Source organism: Saimiri boliviensis, chromosome 8 (assembly GCF_048565385.1).
Source record: "Saimiri boliviensis isolate mSaiBol1 chromosome 8, mSaiBol1.pri, whole genome shotgun sequence".
Lineage (NCBI taxonomy): Eukaryota > Metazoa > Chordata > Mammalia > Primates > Cebidae > Saimiri > Saimiri boliviensis.
Window position 1 is genome coordinate 66,578,129 of NC_133456.1, and position 19,615 is coordinate 66,597,743.

The following is a 19,615-nucleotide window of genomic DNA, read 5'->3' on the forward strand; positions in this document are numbered from 1 at the left end:
TGTACGAAGCGGGTCTTCTCTGTTTTAAACGCATTCTTACTGCTAACTCTTATATGCGTCTCTAGGGCTGGAAATGACTGTTTCTACATTCTCCAAAGAAAGGGTTTCTGAACTGCTGCAAACACACAGCAGTTTAGCTCTGGAAGTTGAATGCACACATTGACAACCATTCTGCTAGATAGCTCCGTTTTTGTTTACAGCAAGGTACTTCTCTTTACAGCCTGTACTCCCAAGTACTCTGGTATGTCCAAACCCAGCTTTTAGAAGAAACATGTTTCTGTCTCGCTGAATGTAAACATAGATGCAACTTTCTAAAAGGAACCAACACAGAGCAGATCAGTTTGTACGAAGTGGGTCTTCTTTGTTTTAAACACATTCTTACTGCAAACTCTTATATGCTTCTCTAGGGCTGGAAATGACTGTTTCTACATTCTCCAAAGAAAGGGTTTCTGAACTGCTGCAAACACACAGCAGTTTAGCTCTGGAAGTTGAATGCACACATTGACAACCATTCTGCTAGATAGCTCCGTTTTTCTTTTACAGCAAGGTACTTCTCTTTACAGCCTGTACTCCCAAGCACTCTGGAATGTCCAAACGCAGCTTTTAGAAGAAACGTGTTTCTACCTCGCTGAATGTAAACATAGATGCAACTTCCTAAAAGGAACCAACACACAGCAGATCAGTTTGTACGAAGCGGGTCTTCTGTGTTTTAAACGCATTCTTACTGCTAACTCTTACATGCGTCTCTGGGGCTGGAAATGACTGTTTCTACATTCTCCAAAGAAAGGGTTTCTGAACTGCTGCAAACACACAGCAGTTTAGCTCTGGAAGTTGAATGCACACATTGAGAACCATTCTGCTAGATAGCTCCGTTTTTTTTTACAGCAAGGTACTTCTCTTTACAGCCTGTACTCCCAAGCACTCTGGAATGTCCAAACGCAGCTTTTAGAAGAAACGTGTTTCTACCTCGCTGAATGTAAACATACATGCAACTTCCTAAAAGGAACCAACACACAGCAGATCAGTTTGTACGAAGCGGGTCTTCTGTGTTTTAAACGCATTCTTACTGCTAACTCTTATATGCGTCTTTAGGGCTGGAAATAACTGTTTCTACATTCTCCAAGGAAAGGGTTTCTGAACTGCTGCAAACACACAGAAGTTTAGCTCTGGAAGTTGAATGCACACATTGACAACCATTCTGATAGATAGCTCCGTTTTTGTTTTACAGCAAGGTACATCTCTTTACAGCCTGTACTCCCAAGCACTCTGGAATGTCCGAACGCAGCTTTTAGAAGAAACGTGTTTCTTCCTCGCTGAATGTAAACATAGATGCAACTTCCTAAAAGGAACCAACACACAGCAGATCAGATTGTACGAAGCGGGTCTTCTGTGTTTTAAACGCATTCTTACTGCTAACTCTTATATGCGTCTCTAGGGCTGGAAATGACTGTTTCTACATTCTCCAAAGAAAGGGTTTCTGAACTGCTGCAAACACACAGAAGTTTAGCTCTGGAAGTTGAATGCACACATTGACAACCATTCTGCTAGATAGCTCCGTTTTAGTTTTACAGCAAGGTAATTCTCTTTACAGCCTGTACTCCCAAGCACTCTGGAATGTCCAAACGCAGCTTTTAGAAGAAACGTGTTTCTACCTCGCTGAATGTAAACATAGATGCAACTTCCTAAAAGGAACCAACACACAGCAGATCAGTTTGTACGAAGCGGGTCTTCTGTGTTTTAAACGCATTCTTACTGCTAACTCTTACATGCGTCTCTGGGGCTGGAAATGACTGTTTCTACATTCTCCAAAGAAAGGGTTTCTGAACTGCTGCAAACACACAGCAGTTTAGCTCTGGAAGTTGAATGCACACATTGACAACCATTCTGCTAGATAGCTCCGTTTTTGTTTACAGCAAGGTACTTCTCTTTACAGCCTGTACTCCCAAGTACTCTGGAATGTCCAAACCCAGCTTTTAGAAGAAACATGTTTCTGCCTCGCTGAATGTAAACATAGATGCAACTTCCTAAAAGGAACCAACACAGAGCAGATCAGTTTGTACGAAGTGGGTCTTCTTTGTTTTAAACGCATTCTTACTGCAAACTCTTATATGCTTCTCTAGGGCTGGAAATGACTGCTTCTACATTCTCCAAAGAAAGGGTTTCTGAACTGCTGCAAACACACATCAGTTTAGCTCTGGAAGTTGAATGCACACATTGACAACCATTCTGCTAGATAGCTCCGTTTTTCTTTTACAGCAAGGTACTTCTCTTTACAGCCTGTACTACCAAGCACTCTGGAATGTCCAAACGCAGCTTTTAGAAGAAACGTGTTTCTACCTCGCTGAATGTAAACATAGATGCAACTTCCTAAAAGGAACCAACACACAGCAGATCAGTTTGTACGAAGCTGGTCTTCTGTGTTTTAAACGCATTCTTACTGCTAACCCTTATATGCTTCCCTAGGGCTGGAAACGACTGTTTCTACATTCTCCAAAGAAAGGGTTTCTGAACTGCTGCAAACACACAGCAGTTTAGCTCTGGAAGTTGAATGCACACATTGACAACCATTGTGCTAGATAGCTCCATTTTTGTTTTACAGCAAGCTACTTCTCTTTACAGCCTGTATTCCCAAGCACTCTGGAATGTCCAAACGCAGCTTTTAGAAGAAACGTGTTTCTGCCTCGCTGAATATAAACATAGATGCAACTTCCTAAAAGGAACAAACACAGAGCAGATCAGTTTGTACGAAGCAGGTCTTCTTTGTTTTAAACGCATTCTTACAGCTAACTCTTATATGCTTCTGTAGGGCTGAAAATGACAGTTTCTACATTCTCCAAAGAAAGGGTTTCTGAACTGCGACAAACACACAGCAGTTTAGCTCTGGAAGTTGAATGCACACATTGACAAGCATTCTGCTAGATAGCTCCGTTTTAGTTTTACAGCATGGTACTTCTCTTTACAGCCTGTACTCCCAAGCACTCTGGAATGTCCAAACCCAGCTTTTAGAAGAAACATGTTTCTGCCTCGCTGAATGTAAACATAGATGCAACTTCCTAAAAGGAACCAACACAGAGCAGATCAGTTTGTACGAAGTGGGTCTTCTTTGTTTTAAACGCATTCTTACTGCAAACTCTTATATGCTTCTCTAGGGCTGGAAATGACTGCTTCTACATTCTCTAAAGAAAGGGTTTCTGAACTGCTGCAAACACACATCAGTTTAGCTCTGGAAGTTGAATGCACACATTGACAACCATTCTGCTAGATAGCTCCGTTTTTCTTTTACAGCAAGGTACTTCTCTTTACAGCCTGTACTCCCAAGCACTCTGGAATGTCCAAACGCAGTTTTTAGAAGAAACGTGTTTCTACCTCGCTGAATGTAAACATAGATGCAACTTCCTAAAAATAACCAATACACAGCAGATCAGTTTGTACGAACCTGGTCTTCTGTGTTTTAAACGCATTCTTACTGCTAACCCTTATATGCTTCCCTAGGGCTGGAAATGACTGTTTCTACATTCTCCAAAGAAAGGGTTTCTGAACTGCTGCAAACACACAGCAGTTTAGCTCTGGAAGTTGAATGCACACATTGACAACCATTGTGCTAGATTGCTCCATTTTTGTTTTACAGCAAGCTACTTCTCTTTACAGCCTGTATTCCCAAGCACTCTGGAATGTCCAAACGCAGCTTTTAGAAGAAACGTGTTTCTGCCTCGCTGAATATAAACATAGATGCAACTTCCTAAAAGGAACAAACACAGAGCAGATCAGTTTGTACGAAGCAGGTCTTCTTTGTTTTAAACGCATTCTTACAGCTAACTCTTATATGCTTCTGTAGGGCTGAAAATGACAGTTTCTACATTCTCCAAAGAAAGGGTTTCTGAACTGCGACAAACACACAGCAGTTTAACTCTGGAAGTTGAATGCACACATTGACAAGCATTCTGCTAGATAGCTCCGTTTTAGTTTTACAGCATGGTACTTCTCTTTACAGCCTGTACTCCCAAGCACTCTGGAATGTCCAAACGCAGCTTTTAGAAGAAACGTGTTTCTACCTCCCTAATGTAAACATAAATGCAACTTCCTAAAAGGAAACAACACACAGCAGATCAGTTTGTACGAAGCGGGTCTTCTGTGTTTTAAACGCATTCTTACTGCTAACTCTTATATGCGTCTCTAGGGCTGGAAATGACTGTTTCTACATTCTCCAAAGAAAGGGTTTCTGAACTGCTGCAAACACACAGAAGTTTAGCTCTGGAAGTTGAATGGACACATTGACAACCATTCTGCTAGATAGCTCCGTTTTAGTTTTACAGCAAGGTACTTCTCTTTACAGCCTGTACTCCCAAGCACTCTGGAATGTCCAAACGCAGCTTTTAGAAGAAACGTGTTTCTGCCTCGCTGAATATAAACAGTGATGCAAATTCCTAAAAGGAACCAACACAGAGCAGATCAGTTTGTACGAAGTGCGTCTTCTTTCTTTTAAACGCATTCTTACTGCAAACTCTTATATGCTTCTCTAGGGCTGGAAATGACTGTTTCTGCATTCTCCAAAGAAAGGGTTTCTGAACTGCTGCAAACAAACAGCAGTTTAGCTCTGGAAGTTGAATGCACACATTGACAACCATTCTGCTAGATAGCTCCGTTTTTGTTTTACAGCAACGTACTTCCCTTTACAGCCTGTACTCCCAAGCACTCTGGAATGTCCAAACGTAGCTTTTAGAAGAAACGTGTTTCTACCTCGCTGAATGTAAACATAGATGCAACCTCCTAAAAGGAACCAACACACAGCAGATCAGTTTGTACGAAGCGGGTCTTCTGTGTTTTAAACGCATTCTTACTGCTAACTCTTATATGCGTCTCTAGGGCTGGAAATGACTGTTTCTACATTCTCCAAAGAAAGGGTTTCTGAACTGCTGCAAACACCCAGCAGTTTAGCTCTGGAAGTTGAATGCACACATTGACAACCATTCTGATAGATAGCTCCGTTTTTGTTTTACAGCAAGGTACTTCTCTTTACAGCCTGTACTCCCAAGCACTCTGGAATGTCCAAACGCAGCTTTTAGAAGAAACGTGTTTCTGCCTCGCTGAATATAAACATAGATGCAACTTCCTAAAAGGAACCAACACAGAGCAGATCAGTTTGTACGAAGCGAGTCTTCTTTGTTTTAAACGCATTCTTACTGCAAACTCTTATATGTGTCTCTAGGGCTGGAAATGACTGTTTCTAAATTCTCCAAAGAAAGGGTTTCTGACCTGCTGCAAACACACAGAAGTTTAGCTCTGGAAGTTGAATGCACACATTGACAACCATTCTGCTAGATAGCTCCGTTTTAGTTTTACAGCAAGGTACTTCTCTTTACAGCCTGTACTCCCAAGGTCTCTGGAATGTCCAAACGCAGCTTTTAGAAGAAAAGTGTTTCTACCTCGCTGAATGTAAACATAGATGCAACTTCCTAAAAGGAACCAACACACAGCAGATCAGTTTGTACGAAACGGGTCTTCTGTGTTTTAAACGTATTCTTACTGCTAACTCTTATATGCGTCTCTAGGGCTGGAAATGACTGTTTCTACATTCTCCAAAGAAAGGGTTTCTGAACTGCTGCAAACACACAGAAGTTTAGCTCTGGAAGTTGAATGGACACATTGACAACCATTCTGCTAGATAGCTCCGTTTTAGTTTTACAGCAAGGTACTTCTCTTTACAGCCTGTACTCCCAAGCACTCTGGAATGTCCAAACGCAGCTTTTAGAAGAAACGTGTTTCTGCCTCGCTGAATATAAACAGTGATGCAAATTCCTAAAAGGAACCAACACAGAGCAGATCAGTTTGTACGAAGTGCGTCTTCTTTCTTTTAAACGCATTCTTACTGCAAACTCTTATATGCTTCTCTAGGGCTGGAAATGACTGTTTCTGCATTCTCCAAAGAAAGGGTTTCTGAACTGCTGCAAACAAACAGCAGTTTAGCTCTGGAAGTTGAATGCACACATTGACAACCATTCTGCTAGATAGCTCCGTTTTTGTTTTACAGCAACGTACTTCCCTTTACAGCCTGTACTCCCAAGCACTCTGGAATGTCCAAACGTAGCTTTTAGAAGAAACGTGTTTCTACCTCGCTGAATGTAAACATAGATGCAACATCCTAAAAGGAACCAACACAGAGCAGATCAGTTTGTACGAAGTGGGTCTTCTTTGTTTTAAACGCATTCTTACTGCAAACTCTTATATGCTTCTCTAGGGCTGGAAATGACTGCTTCTACATTCTCCAAAGAAAGGGTTTCTGAACTGCTGCAAACACACATCAGTTTAGCTCTGGAAGTTGAATGCACACATTGACAACCATTCTGCTAGATAGCTCCGTTTTTCTTTTACAGCAAGGTACTTCTCTTTACAGCCTGTACTACCAAGCACTCTGGAATGTCCAAACGCAGCTTTTAGAAGAAACGTGTTTCTACCTCGCTGAATGTAAACATAGATGCAACTTCCTAAAAGGAACCAACACACAGCAGATCAGTTTGTACGAAGCTGGTCTTCTGTGTTTTAAACGCATTCTTACTGCTAACACTTATATGCTTCCCTAGGGCTGGAAACGACTGTTTCTACATTCTCCAAAGAAAGGGTTTCTGAACTGCTGCAAACACACAGCAGTTTAGCTCTGGAAGTTGAATGCACACATTGACAACCATTGTGCTAGATAGCTCCATTTTTGTTTTACAGCAAGCTACTTCTCTTTACAGCCTGTATTCCCAAGCACTCTGGAATGTCCAAACGCAGCTTTTAGAAGAAACGTGTTTCTGCCTCGCTGAATATAAACATAGATGCAACTTCCTAAAAGGAACAAACACAGAGCAGATCAGTTTGTACGAAGCAGGTCTTCTTTGTTTTAAACGCATTCTTACAGCTAACTCTTATATGCTTCTGTAGGGCTGAAAATGACAGTTTCTACATTCTCCAAAGAAAGGGTTTCTGAACTGCGACAAACACACAGCAGTTTAGCTCTGGAAGTTGAATGCACACATTGACAAGCATTCTGCTAGATAGCTCCGTTTTAGTTTTACAGCATGGTACTTCTCTTTACAGCCTGTACTCCCAAGCACTCTGGAATGTCCAAACGCAGCTTTTAGAAGAAACGTGTTTCTACCTCGCTGAATGTAAACATAGATGCAACTTCCTAAAAGGAACCAACACACAGCAGATCAGTTTGTACGAAACGGGTCTTCTGTGTTTTAAACGCATTCTTACTGCTAACTCTTATATGCGTCTCTAGGGCTGGAAATGACTGTTTCTACATTCTCCAAAGAAAGGGTTTCTGAACTGCTGCAAACACACAGCAGTTTAGCTCTGGAAGTTGAATGGACACATTGACAACCATTCTGCTAGATAGCTCCGTTTTAGTTTTACAGCAAGGTACTTCTCTTTACAGCCTGTACTCCCAAGTACTCTGGAATGTCCAAACCCAGCTTTTAGAAGAAACATGTTTCTGTCTCGCTGAATGTAAACATAGATGCAACTTCCTAAAAGGAACCAACACAGAGCAGATCAGTTTGTACGAAGTGGGTCTTCTTTGTTTTAAACACATTCTTACTGCAAACTCTTATATGCTTCTCTAGGGCTGGAAATCACTGTTTCTACATTCTCCAAAGAAAGGGTTTCTGAACTGCTGCAAACACACATCAGTTTAGCTCTGGAAGTTGAATGCACACATTGACAACCATTCTGCTAGATAGCTCCGTTTTTCTTTTACAGCAAGGTACTTCTCTTTACAGCCTGTACTCCCAAGCACTCTGGAATGTCCAAACGCAGCTTTTAGAAGAAACGTGTTTCTACCTCGCTGAATGTAAACATAGATGCAACTTCCTAAAAGGAACCAACACACAGCAGATCAGTTTGTACGAAGCGGGTCTTCTGTGTTTTAAACGCATTCTTACTGCTAACTGTTATATGCGTCTCTAGGGCTGAAAATGACTGTTTCAACATTCTCCAAAGAAAGGGTTTCTGAACTGCAGCAAACACACAGAAGTTTAGCTCTGGAAGTTGAATGCACACATTGACAACCATTCTGCTAGATAGCTCCGTTTTTGTTTTACAGCAAGGTACTTCTCTTTACAGCCTGTACTGCCAAGTACTCTGGAATGTCCAAACCCAGCTTTTAGAAGAAACATGTTTCTGCCTCGCTGAATATAAACATAGATGCAACTTCCTAAAAGGAACCAACACACAGCAGATCAGTTTGTACGAAGTGGGTCTTCTTTGTTTTAAACGCATTCTTACTGCAAACTCTTATATGCTTCTCTAGGGCTGGAAATGACTGTTTCTACATTCTCCAAAGAAAGGGTTTCTGAACTGCTGCAAACACACATCAGTTTAGCTCTGGAAGTTGAATGCACACATTGACAACCATTCTGCTAGATAGCTCCGTTTTTCTTTTACAGCAAGGTACTTCTCTTTACAGCCTGTACTCCCAAGCACTCTGGAATGTCCAAACGCAGCTTTTAGAAGAAACGTGTTTCTGCCTCGCTGAATGTAAACATACATGCAACTTCCTAAAAGGAACCAACACACAGCAGATCAGTTTGTACGAAGCTGGTCTTCCGTGTTTTAAACGCATTCTTACTGCTAACCCTTATATGCTTCCCTCGGGCTGGAAATGACTGTTTCTACATTCTCCAAAGAAAGGGTTTCTGAACTGCTGAAAACACACAGCAGTTTAGCTCTGGAAGTTGAATGCACACATTGACAACCATTCTGCTAGATAGCTCCATTTTTGTTTTACCGCAAGCTACTTCTCTTTACAGCCTGTATTCCCAAGCACTCTGGAATGTCCAAACGCAGCTTTTAGAAGAAACGTGTTTCTGCCTCGCTGAATATAAACATAGATGCAACTTCCTAAAAGGAACCAACACAGAGCAGATCAGTTCGTACGAAGTGGTTCTTCTTTGTTTTAAACACATTCTTACTGCAAACTCTTATATGCTTCTCTAGGGCTGGAAATGACTGTTTCTACATTCTCCAAAGAAAGGGTTTCTTTACTGCTGCAAACACACAGCAGTTTAGCTCTGGAAGTTGAATGCACACATTGACAACCATTCTGCTAGATAGCTCCGTTTTTTTTTTTTACAGCAAGGTACTTCTCTTTACAGCCTGTACTCCCAAGCACTCTGGAATGTCCAAACGCAGCTTTTAGAAGAAACGTGTTTCTACCTCGCTGAATGTAAACATACATGCAACTTCCTAAAAGGAACCAACACACAGCAGATCAGTTTGTACGAAGCGGGTCTTCTGTGTTTTAAACGCATTCTTACTGCTAACTCTTATATGCGTCTTTAGGGCTGGAAATAACTGTTTCTACATTCTCCAAGGAAAGGGTTTCTGAACTGCTGCAAACACACAGAAGTTTAGCTCTGGAAGTTGAATGGACACATTGACAACCATTCTGATAGATCGCTCCGTTTTTGTTTTACAGCAAGGTACTTCTCTTTACAGCCTGTACTCCCAAGCACTCTGGAATGTCCGAACGCAGCTTTTAGAAGAAACGTGTTTCTTCCTCGCTGAATGTAAACATAGATGCAACTTCCAAAAAGGAACCAACACACAGCAGATCAGTTTGTACGAAGCGGGTCTTCTGTGTTTTAAACGCATTCTTACTGCTAACTCTTATATGCGTCTCTAGGGCTGGAAATGACTGTTTCTACATTCTCCAAAGAAAGGGTTTCTGAACTGCTGCAAACACACAGACGTTTAGCTCTGGATGTTGAATGCACACATTGACAACCATTCTGCTAGATAGCTCCGTTTTTGTTTTACAGCAAGGTACTTCTCTTTACAGCCTGTACTCCCAAGCACTCTGGAATGTCCAAACGCAGCTTTTAGAAGAAACGTGTTTCTACCTCGCTGAATGTAAACATAGATGAAACTTCCTAATAGGAACCAACACAGAGCAGATCAGTTTGTACGAAGCGGGTCTTCTGTGTTTTAAACGCATTCTTACTGCTAACTGTTATATGCGTCTCTAGGGCTGGAAATGACTGTTTCAACATTCTCCAAAGAAAGGGTTTCTGAACTGCTGCAAACACACAGAAGTTTAGCTCTGGAAATTGAATGCACACATTGACAACCATTCTGCTAGATAGCTCCGTTTTAGTTTTACAGCAAGGTAATTCTCTTTACAGCCTGTACTCCCAAGCACTCTGGAATGTCCAAACCCAGCTTTTAGAAGAAACATGTTTCTGCCTCGCTGAATGTAAACATAGATGCAACTTCCTAAAAGGAACCAACACAGAGCAGATCAGTTTGTACGAAGTGGGTCTTCTTTGTTTTAAACTCATTCTTACTGCAAACTCTTATATGCTTCTCCAGGGCTGGAAATGACTGTTTCTACATTCTCCAAACAAAGGGTTTCTGAACTGCTGCAAACACACATCAGTTTTGCTCTGGAAGTTGAATGCACACATTGACAACCATTTTGCTAGATAGCTCCGTTTTTCTTTTACAGCAAGGTACTTCTCTTTACAGCCTGTACTCCCAAGCACTCTGGAATGTCCAAACGCAGCTTTTAGAAGAAACGTGTTTCTACCTCGCTGAATTTAAACATAGATGCAACTTCCTAAAAGGAACCAACACACAGCAGATCAGTTTGTACGAAGCTGGTCTTCTGTGTTTTAAACGCATTCTTACTGCTAACTTTTATATGCTTCCCTAGGGCTGGAAATGACTGTTTCTACATTCTCCAAAGAAAGGGTTTCTGAACTGCTGCAAACACACAGCAGTTTAGCTCTGGAAGTTGAATGCACACATTGACAACCATTCTGCTAGATAGCTCCGTTTTTGTTTTACAGCAACGTAATTCTCTTTACAGCCTGTACTCCCAAGAACTCTGGAATGTCCGAACGCAGCCTTTAGAAGAAACGTGTTTCTTCCTCGCTGAATGTAAACATAGATGCAACTTCCTAAAAGGAACCAACACACAGCAGATCAGATTGGACGAAGCGGGTCTTCTGTGTTTTAAACGCATTCTTACTGCTAACTCTTATATGCGTCTCTAGGGCTGGAAATGACTGTTTCTACATTCTCCAAAGAAAGGGTTTCTGAACTGCTGCAAACACACAGACATTTAGCTCTGGATGTTGAATGCACACATTGACAACCATTCTGCTAGATAGCTCCGTTTTTGTTTTACAGCAAGGTACTTCTCTTTACAGCCTGTACTCCCAAGCATTCTGGAATGTCCAAACGCAGCTTTTAGAAGAAACGTGTTTCTACCTCGCTGAATGTAAGCATAGATGCAACTTCCTAAAAGGAACCAACACACAGCAGATCAGTTTGTACGAAGCTGGTCTTCTGTGTTTTAAACGCATTCTTACTGCAAACTCTTATATGCTTCTCTAGGGCTGGAAATGACTGTTTCTACATTCTCCAAAGAAAGGGTTTCTGAACTGCTGCAAACACACATCAGTTTAGCTCTGGAAGTTGAATGCACACATTGACAACCATTCCGCTAGATAGCTCCGTTTTTCTTTTACAGCAAGGTACTTCTCTTTACAGCCTGTACTCCCAAGCACTCTGGAATGTCCAAACGCAGCTTTTAGAAGAAACGTGTTTCTACCTCGCTGAATGTAAACATAGATGCAACTTCCTAAAAGGAACCAACACACAGCAGATCAGTTTGTACGAAGCTGGTCTTCTGTGTTTTAAACGCATTCTTACTGCTAACCCTTATATGCTTCCCTAGGGCTGGAAATGACTGTTTCTACATTCTCCAAAGAAAGGGTTTCTGAACTGCTGCAAACACACAGCAGTTTAGCTCTGGAAGTTGAATGCACACATTGACAACCATTCTGCTAGATAGCTCCATTTTTGTTTTACAGCAAGCTACTTCTCTTTACAGCCTGTATTCCCAAGCACTCTGGAATGTCCAAACGCAGCTTTTAGAAGAAACGTGTTTCTGCCTCGCTGAATATAAACATAGATGCAACTTCCTAAAAGGAACAAACACAGAGCAGATCAGTTTGTACGAAGCAGGTCTTCTTTGTTTTAAACGCATTCTTACAGCTAACTCTTATATGCTTCTGTAGGGCTGAAAATGACAGTTTCTACATTCTCCAAAGAAAGGGTTTCTGAACTGCTACAAACACACAGCAGTTTAGCTCTGGAAGTTGAATGCACACATTGACAAACATTCTGCTAGATAGCTCCGTTTTAGTTTTACGGCATGGTACTTCTCTATACAGCCTGTACTCCCAAGCACTTTGGAATGTCCAAACGCAGCTTTTAGAAGAAACGAGTTTCTACCTACCTAATGTAAACATAAATGCAACTTCCTAAAAGGAACCAACACACAGCAGATCAGTTTGTACGAAGCGGGTCTTCTGTGTTTTAAACGCATTCTTACTGCTAACTCTTATATGCGTCTCTAGGGCTGGAAATGACTGTTTCTACATTCTCCAAAGAAAGGGTTTCTGAACCGCTGCAAACACACAGAAGTTTAGCTCTGGAAGTTGAATGCACACATTGACAACCATTCTGCTAGATAGCTCCGTTTTTGTTTTACAGCAAGGTACTTCTCTTTACAGCCTGTACTCCCAAGCAATCTGGAATGTCCAAACGCAGCTTTTAGAAGAAACGTGTTTCTACCTCGCTGAATGTAAACATAGATGCAACTTCCTAAAAGGAATCAACACACAGCAGATCAGTTTCTACGAAACGGGTCTTCTGTGTTTTAAACGCATTCTTACTGCTAACTCTTATATGCGTCTCTAGGGCTGGAAATGACTGTTTCTACATTCTCCAAAGAAAGGGTTTCTGAACTGCTGCAAACACACAGACGTTTAGCTCTGGAAGTTGAATGCACACATTGACAACCATTCTGATAGATAGCTCCGTTTTAGTTTTACAGCAAGGTACTTCTCTTTACAGCCTGTATTCCCAAGCACTCTGGAATGTCCAAACGCAGCTTTTAGAAGAAACGTGTTTCTGCCTCGCTGAATATAAACAGAGATGCAAATTCCTAAAAGGAACCAACACAGAGCAGATCAGTTTGTACGAAGTGCGTCTTCTTTCTTTTAAACGCATTCTTACTGCAAACTCTTATATGCTTCTCTAAGGCTGGAAATGACTGTTTCTGCATTCCCCAAAGAAAGGGTTTCTGAACTGCTGCAAACACACAGCAGTTTAGCTCTGGAAGTTGAATGCACACATTGACAACCATTCTGCTAGATAGCTCCGTTTTTGTTTTACAGCAACGTACTTCTCTTTACAGCCTGTACTCCCAAGCACTCTGGAATGTCCAAACGCAGCTTTTAGAAGAAACGTGTTTCTACCTCGCTGAATGTAAACAAAGATGCAACTTCCTAAAAGGAACCAACACACAGCAGATCAGTTTGTACGAAGCGGGTCTTCTGTGTTTTAAACGCATTCTTACTGCTAACTCTTATATGCGTCTCTAGGTCTGGAAATGACTGTTTCTACATTCTCCAAAGAAAGGGTTTCTGAACTGCAGCAAACACAGGGCAGTTTAGCTCTGCAAGTTGAACGCCCACATTGACAACCATTCTGCTAGATAGCTCCGTTTTTGTTTTACAGCAAGGTACTTCTCTTTACAGCCTGTATTCCCAATCACTCTGGAATGTCCAAAGGCAGCTTTTAGAAGAAACGTGTTTCTGCCTCGCTGAATATAAACATAGATGCAACTTCCTAAAAGGAACCAACACAGAGCAGATCAGTTCGTACGAAGTGGTTCTTCTTTGTTTTAAACGCATTCTTACTGCAAACTCTTATATGCTTCTCTAGGGCTGGAAATGACTGTTTCTACATTCTCCAAAGAAAGGGTTTCTTTACTGCTGCAAACACACAGCAGTTTAGCTCTGGAAGTTGAATGCACACATTGACAACCATTCTGCTAGATAGCTCCGTTTTTGTTTTACAGCAAGGTACTTCTCTTTACAGCCTGTACTCCCAAGCACTCTGGAATGTCCAAACGCAGCTTTTAGAAGAAACGTGTTTCTACCTCGCTGAATGTAAACATAGATGAAACTTCCTAAAAGGAACCAACACAGAGCAGATCAGTTTGTACGAAGCGGGTCTTCTGTGTTTTAAACGCATTCTTACTGCTAACTGTTATATGCGGCTCTAGGGCTGGAAATGACTGTTTCAACATTCTCCAAAGAAAGGGTTTCTGAACTGCTGCAAACACACAGCAGTTTAGCTCTGGAAATTGAATGCACACATTGACAACCATTCTGCTAGATAGCTCCGTTTTTGTTTTACAGCAACGTACTTCTCTTTACAGCCTGTACTCCCAAGCACTCTGGAATGTCCGAACGCAGCTTTAAGAAGAAACGTGTTTCTTCCTCGCTGAATGTAAACATAGATGCAACTTCCTAAAAGGAACCAACACACAGCAGATCAGTTTGTACGAAGCGGGTCTTCTGTGTTTTAAACGCATTCTTACTGCTAACTCTTATATGCGTCTCTAGGGCTGGAAATGACTGTTTCTACATTCTCCAAAGAAAGGGTTTCTGAACTGCAGCAAACACACAGACGTTTAGCTCTGGATGTTGAATGCACACATTGACAACCATTCTGCTAGATAGCTCCGTTTTTGTTTCACAGCAAGGTACTTCTCTTTACAGCCTGTACTCCCAAGCACTCTGGAATGTCCAAACGCAGCTTTTAGAAGAAACGTGTTTCTACCTCGCTGAATGAAAATATAGATGCAACTTCCTAAAAGGAACCAACACAGAGCAGATCAGTTTGTACGAAGCGGGTCTTCTGTGTTTTAAACGCATTCTTACTGCTAACTGTTATATGCGTCTCTAGGGCTGAAAATGACTGTTTCAACATTCTCCAAAGAAAGGGTTTCTGAACTGCTGCAAACACACAGAAGTTTAGCTCTGGAAGTTGAATGCACACATTGACAACCATTCTGCTAGATAGCTCCGTTTTAGTTTTACAGCAAGGTACTTCTCTTTACAGCCTGTACTCCCAAGCACTCTGGAATGTCCAAACGCAGCTTTTAGAAGAAACGTGTTTCTACCTCGCTGAATGTAAACATAGATGCAACTTCCTAAAAGGAACCAACACACAGCAGATCAGTTTGTACGAAGCGGGTCTTCTGTGTTTTAAACGCATTCTTATTGCTAACTCTTACATGCGTCTCTGGGGCTGGAAATGACTGTTTCTACATTCTCCAAAGAAAGGGTTTCTGAACTGCTGCAAACACACAGCAGTTTAGCTCTGGAAGTTGAATGTACACATTGACAACCATTCTGCTAGATAGCTCCGTTTTAGTTTTACAGCAAGGTACTTCTCTTTACATCCTGTACTCCCAAGCACTCTGGAATGTCCAAACGCAGCTTTTAGAAGAAACATGTTTCTGCCTCGCTGAATGTAAACATAGATGCAACTTCCTAAAAGGAACCAACACAGAGCAGATCAGTTTGTACGAAGTGGGTCTTCTTTGTTTTAAACGCATTCTTACTGCAAACTCTTATATGCTTCTCTAGGGCTGGAAATGACTGTTTCTACATTCTCCAAAGAAAGGGTTTCTGAACTGCTGCAAACACACAGCAGTTTAGCTCTGGAAGTTGAATGCACACATTGACAACCATTCTGCTAGATAGCTCCGTTTTTCTTTTACAGCAAGGTACTTCTCTTTACAGCCTGTACTCCCAAGCACTCTGGAATGTCCAAACGCAGCTTTTAGAAGAAACGTGTTTCTACCTCGATGAATGTAAACATAGATGCAACTTCCTAAAAGGAACCAACACACAGCAGATCAGTTTGTACGAAGCTGGTCTTCTGTGTTTTAAACGCATTTTTACTGCTAACCCTTATATGCTTCCCTAGGGCTGGAAATGACTGTTTCTACATTCTCCAAAGAATGGGTTTCTGAACTGCTGCAAACACACAACAGTTCAGCTCTGGAAGTTGAATGCACACATTGACAACCATTCTGCTAGATAGCTCCGTTTTTGTTTTACAGCAAGGTACTTCTTTTTACAGCCTGTACTCCCAAGCAATCTGGAATGTCCAAACGCAGCTTTTAGAAGAAACGTGTTTCTACCTCGCTGAATGTAAACATAGATGCAACTTCCTAAAAGGAATCAACACACAGCAGATCAGTTTGTACGAAACGGGTCTTCTGTGTTTTAAACGCCTTCTTACTGCTAACTCTTATATGCGTCTCTAGGGCTGGAAATGACTGTTTCTACATTCTCCAAAGAAAGGGTTTCTGAACTGCTGCAAACACACAGCAGTTTAGCTCTGGCAGTTGAATGCACACATTGACAACCATTCTGATAGATAGCTCCGTTTTTGTTTTACAGCAAGGTACTTCTCTTTACAGCCTGTATTCCCAAGCACTCTGGAATGTCCAAACGCAGCTTTTAGAGGAAACGTGTTTCTGCCTCGCTGAATGTAAACATAGATGCAACTTCCTAAAAGGAACCAACACAGAGCAGATCAGTTCGTACGAAGTGGGTCTTCTTTGTTTTAAACGCATTCTTACTGCTAACTCTTAGATGGTTCTCTTGGACTGGAAATGACTGTTTCTACATTCTCCAAAGAAAGGGTTTCTTTACTGCTGCAAACACACAGCAGTTTAGCTCTGGAAGTTGAATGCACACATTGACAACCATTCTCCTAGATAGCTCCGTTTTTGTTTTACAGCAAGGTACTTCTCTTTACAGCCTGTACTCCCAAGGTCTCTGGAATGTCCAAACGCAGCTTTTAGAAGAAACGTGTTTCTACCTCGCTGAATGTAAACATAGATGCAACCTACTAAAAGGAACCAAAACACCGCAGATCAGTTTGTACGAAGCGGGTCTTCTGTGTTTTAAACGCATTCTCTCTGCTAACTCTTATATGTGTCTCTAGGGCTGGAAATGACTGTTTCTACATTCTCCAAAGAAAGGGTTTCTGAACTGCTTCAAACACACAGCAGTTTAGCTCTGGAAGTTGAATGCACACATTGACAACCATTCTGATAGATAGCTCCGTTTTGGTTTTACAGCAAGGTACTTCTCTTTACAGCCTGTATTCCCAAGCACTCTGGAATGTCCAAACGCAGCTTTTAGAAGAAACGTGTTTCTGCCTCGCTGAATATAAACATAGATGCAACTTCCTAAAAGGAACCCACACAGAGCAGATCAGTTTGTACGAAGCGAGTCTTCTTTGTTTTAAACGCATTCTTACTGCAAACTCTTATATGTGTCTCTAGGGCTGGAAATGACTGTTTCTACATTCTCCAAAGAAAGGGTTTCTGAACTGCTGCAAACACACAGAAGTTTAGCTCTGGAAGTTGAATGCACACATTGACAACCATTCTGCTAGATAGCTCCGTTTTTGTTTTACAGCAACGTACTTCTCTTTACAGCCTGTACTCCCAAGCACTCTGGAATGTCCAAACGCAGCTTTTAGAAGAAACGTGTTTCTACCTCGCTGAATGTAAACAAAGATGCAACTTCCTAAAAGGAACCAACACACAGCAGATCAGTTTGTACGAAGCGGGTCTTCTGTGTTTTAAACGCATTCTTACTGCTAACTCTTATATGCGTCTCTAGGTCTGGAAATGACTGTTTCTACATTCTCCAAAGAAAGGGTTTCTGAACTGCAGCAAACACAGGGCAGTTTAGCTCTGCAAGTTGAACGCCCACATTGACAACCATTCTGCTAGATAGCTCCGTTTTTGTTTTACAGCAAGGTACTTCTCTTTACAGCCTGTATTCCCAATCACTCTGGAATGTCCAAAGGCAGCTTTTAGAAGAAACGTGTTTCTGCCTCGCTGAATATAAACATAGATGCAACTTCCTAAAAGGAACCAACACAGAGCAGATCAGTTCGTACGAAGTGGTTCTTCTTTGTTTTAAACGCATTCTTACTGCAAACTCTTATATGCTTCTCTAGGGCTGGAAATGACTGTTTCTACATTCTCCAAAGAAAGGGTTTCTTTACTGCTGCAAACACACAGCAGTTTAGCTCTGGAAGTTGAATGCACACATTGACAACCATTCTGCTAGATAGCTCCGTTTTTGTTTTACAGCAAGGTACTTCTCTTTACAGCCTGTACTCCCAAGCACTCTGGAATGTCCAAACGCAGCTTTTAGAAGAAACGTGTTTCTACCTCGCTGAATGTAAACATAGATGAAACTTCCTAAAAGGAACCAACACAGAGCAGATCAGTTTGTACGAAGCGGGTCTTCTGTGTTTTAAACGCATTCTTACTGCTAACTGTTATATGCGGCTCTAGGGCTGGAAATGACTGTTTCAACATTCTCCAAAGAAAGGGTTTCTGAACTGCTGCAAACACACAGCAGTTTAGCTCTGGAAATTGAATGCACACATTGACAACCATTCTGCTAGATAGCTCCGTTTTTGTTTTACAGCAACGTACTTCTCTTTACAGCCTGTACTCCCAAGCACTCTGGAATGTCCGAACGCAGCTTTAAGAAGAAACGTGTTTCTTCCTCGCTGAATGTAAACATAGATGCAACTTCCTAAAAGGAACCAACACACAGCAGATCAGTTTGTACGAAGCGGGTCTTCTGTGTTTTAAACGCATTCTTACTGCTAACTCTTATATGCGTCTCTAGGGCTGGAAATGACTGTTTCTACATTCTCCAAAGAAAGGGTTTCTGAACTGCAGCAAACACACAGACGTTTAGCTCTGGATGTTGAATGCACACATTGACAACCATTCTGCTAGATAGCTCCGTTTTTGTTTCACAGCAAGGTACTTCTCTTTACAGCCTGTACTCCCAAGCACTCTGGAATGTCCAAACGCAGCTTTTAGAAGAAACGTGTTTCTACCTCGCTGAATGAAAATATAGATGCAACTTCCTAAAAGGAACCAACACAGAGCAGATCAGTTTGTACGAAGCGGGTCTTCTGTGTTTTAAACGCATTCTTACTGCTAACTGTTATATGCGTCTCTAGGGCTGAAAATGACTGTTTCAACATTCTCCAAAGAAAGGGTTTCTGAACTGCTGCAAACACACAGAAGTTTAGCTCTGGAAGTTGAATGCACACATTGACAACCATTCTGCTAGATAGCTCCGTTTTAGTTTTACAGCAAGGTACTTCTCTTTACAGCCTGTACTCCCAAGCACTCTGGAATGTCCAAACGCAGCTTTTAGAAGAAACGTGTTTCTACCTCGCTGAATGTAAACATAGATGCAACTTCCTAAAAGGAACCAACACACAGCAGATCAGTTTGTACGAAGCGGGTCTTCTGTGTTTTAAACGCATTCTTATTGCTAACTCTTACATGCGTCTCTGGGGCTGGAAATGACTGTTTCTACATTCTCCAAAGAAAGGGTTTCTGAACTGCTGCAAACACACAGCAGTTTAGCTCTGGAAGTTGAATGTACACATTGACAACCATTCTGCTAGATAGCTCCGTTTTAGTTTTACAGCAAGGTACTTCTCTTTACATCCTGTACTCCCAAGCACTCTGGAATGTCCAAACGCAGCTTTTAGAAGAAACATGTTTCTGCCTCGCTGAATGTAAACATAGATGCAACTTCCTAAAAGGAACCAACACAGAGCAGATCAGTTTGTACGAAGTGGGTCTTCTTTGTTTTAAACGCATTCTTACTGCAAACTCTTATATGCTTCTCTAGGG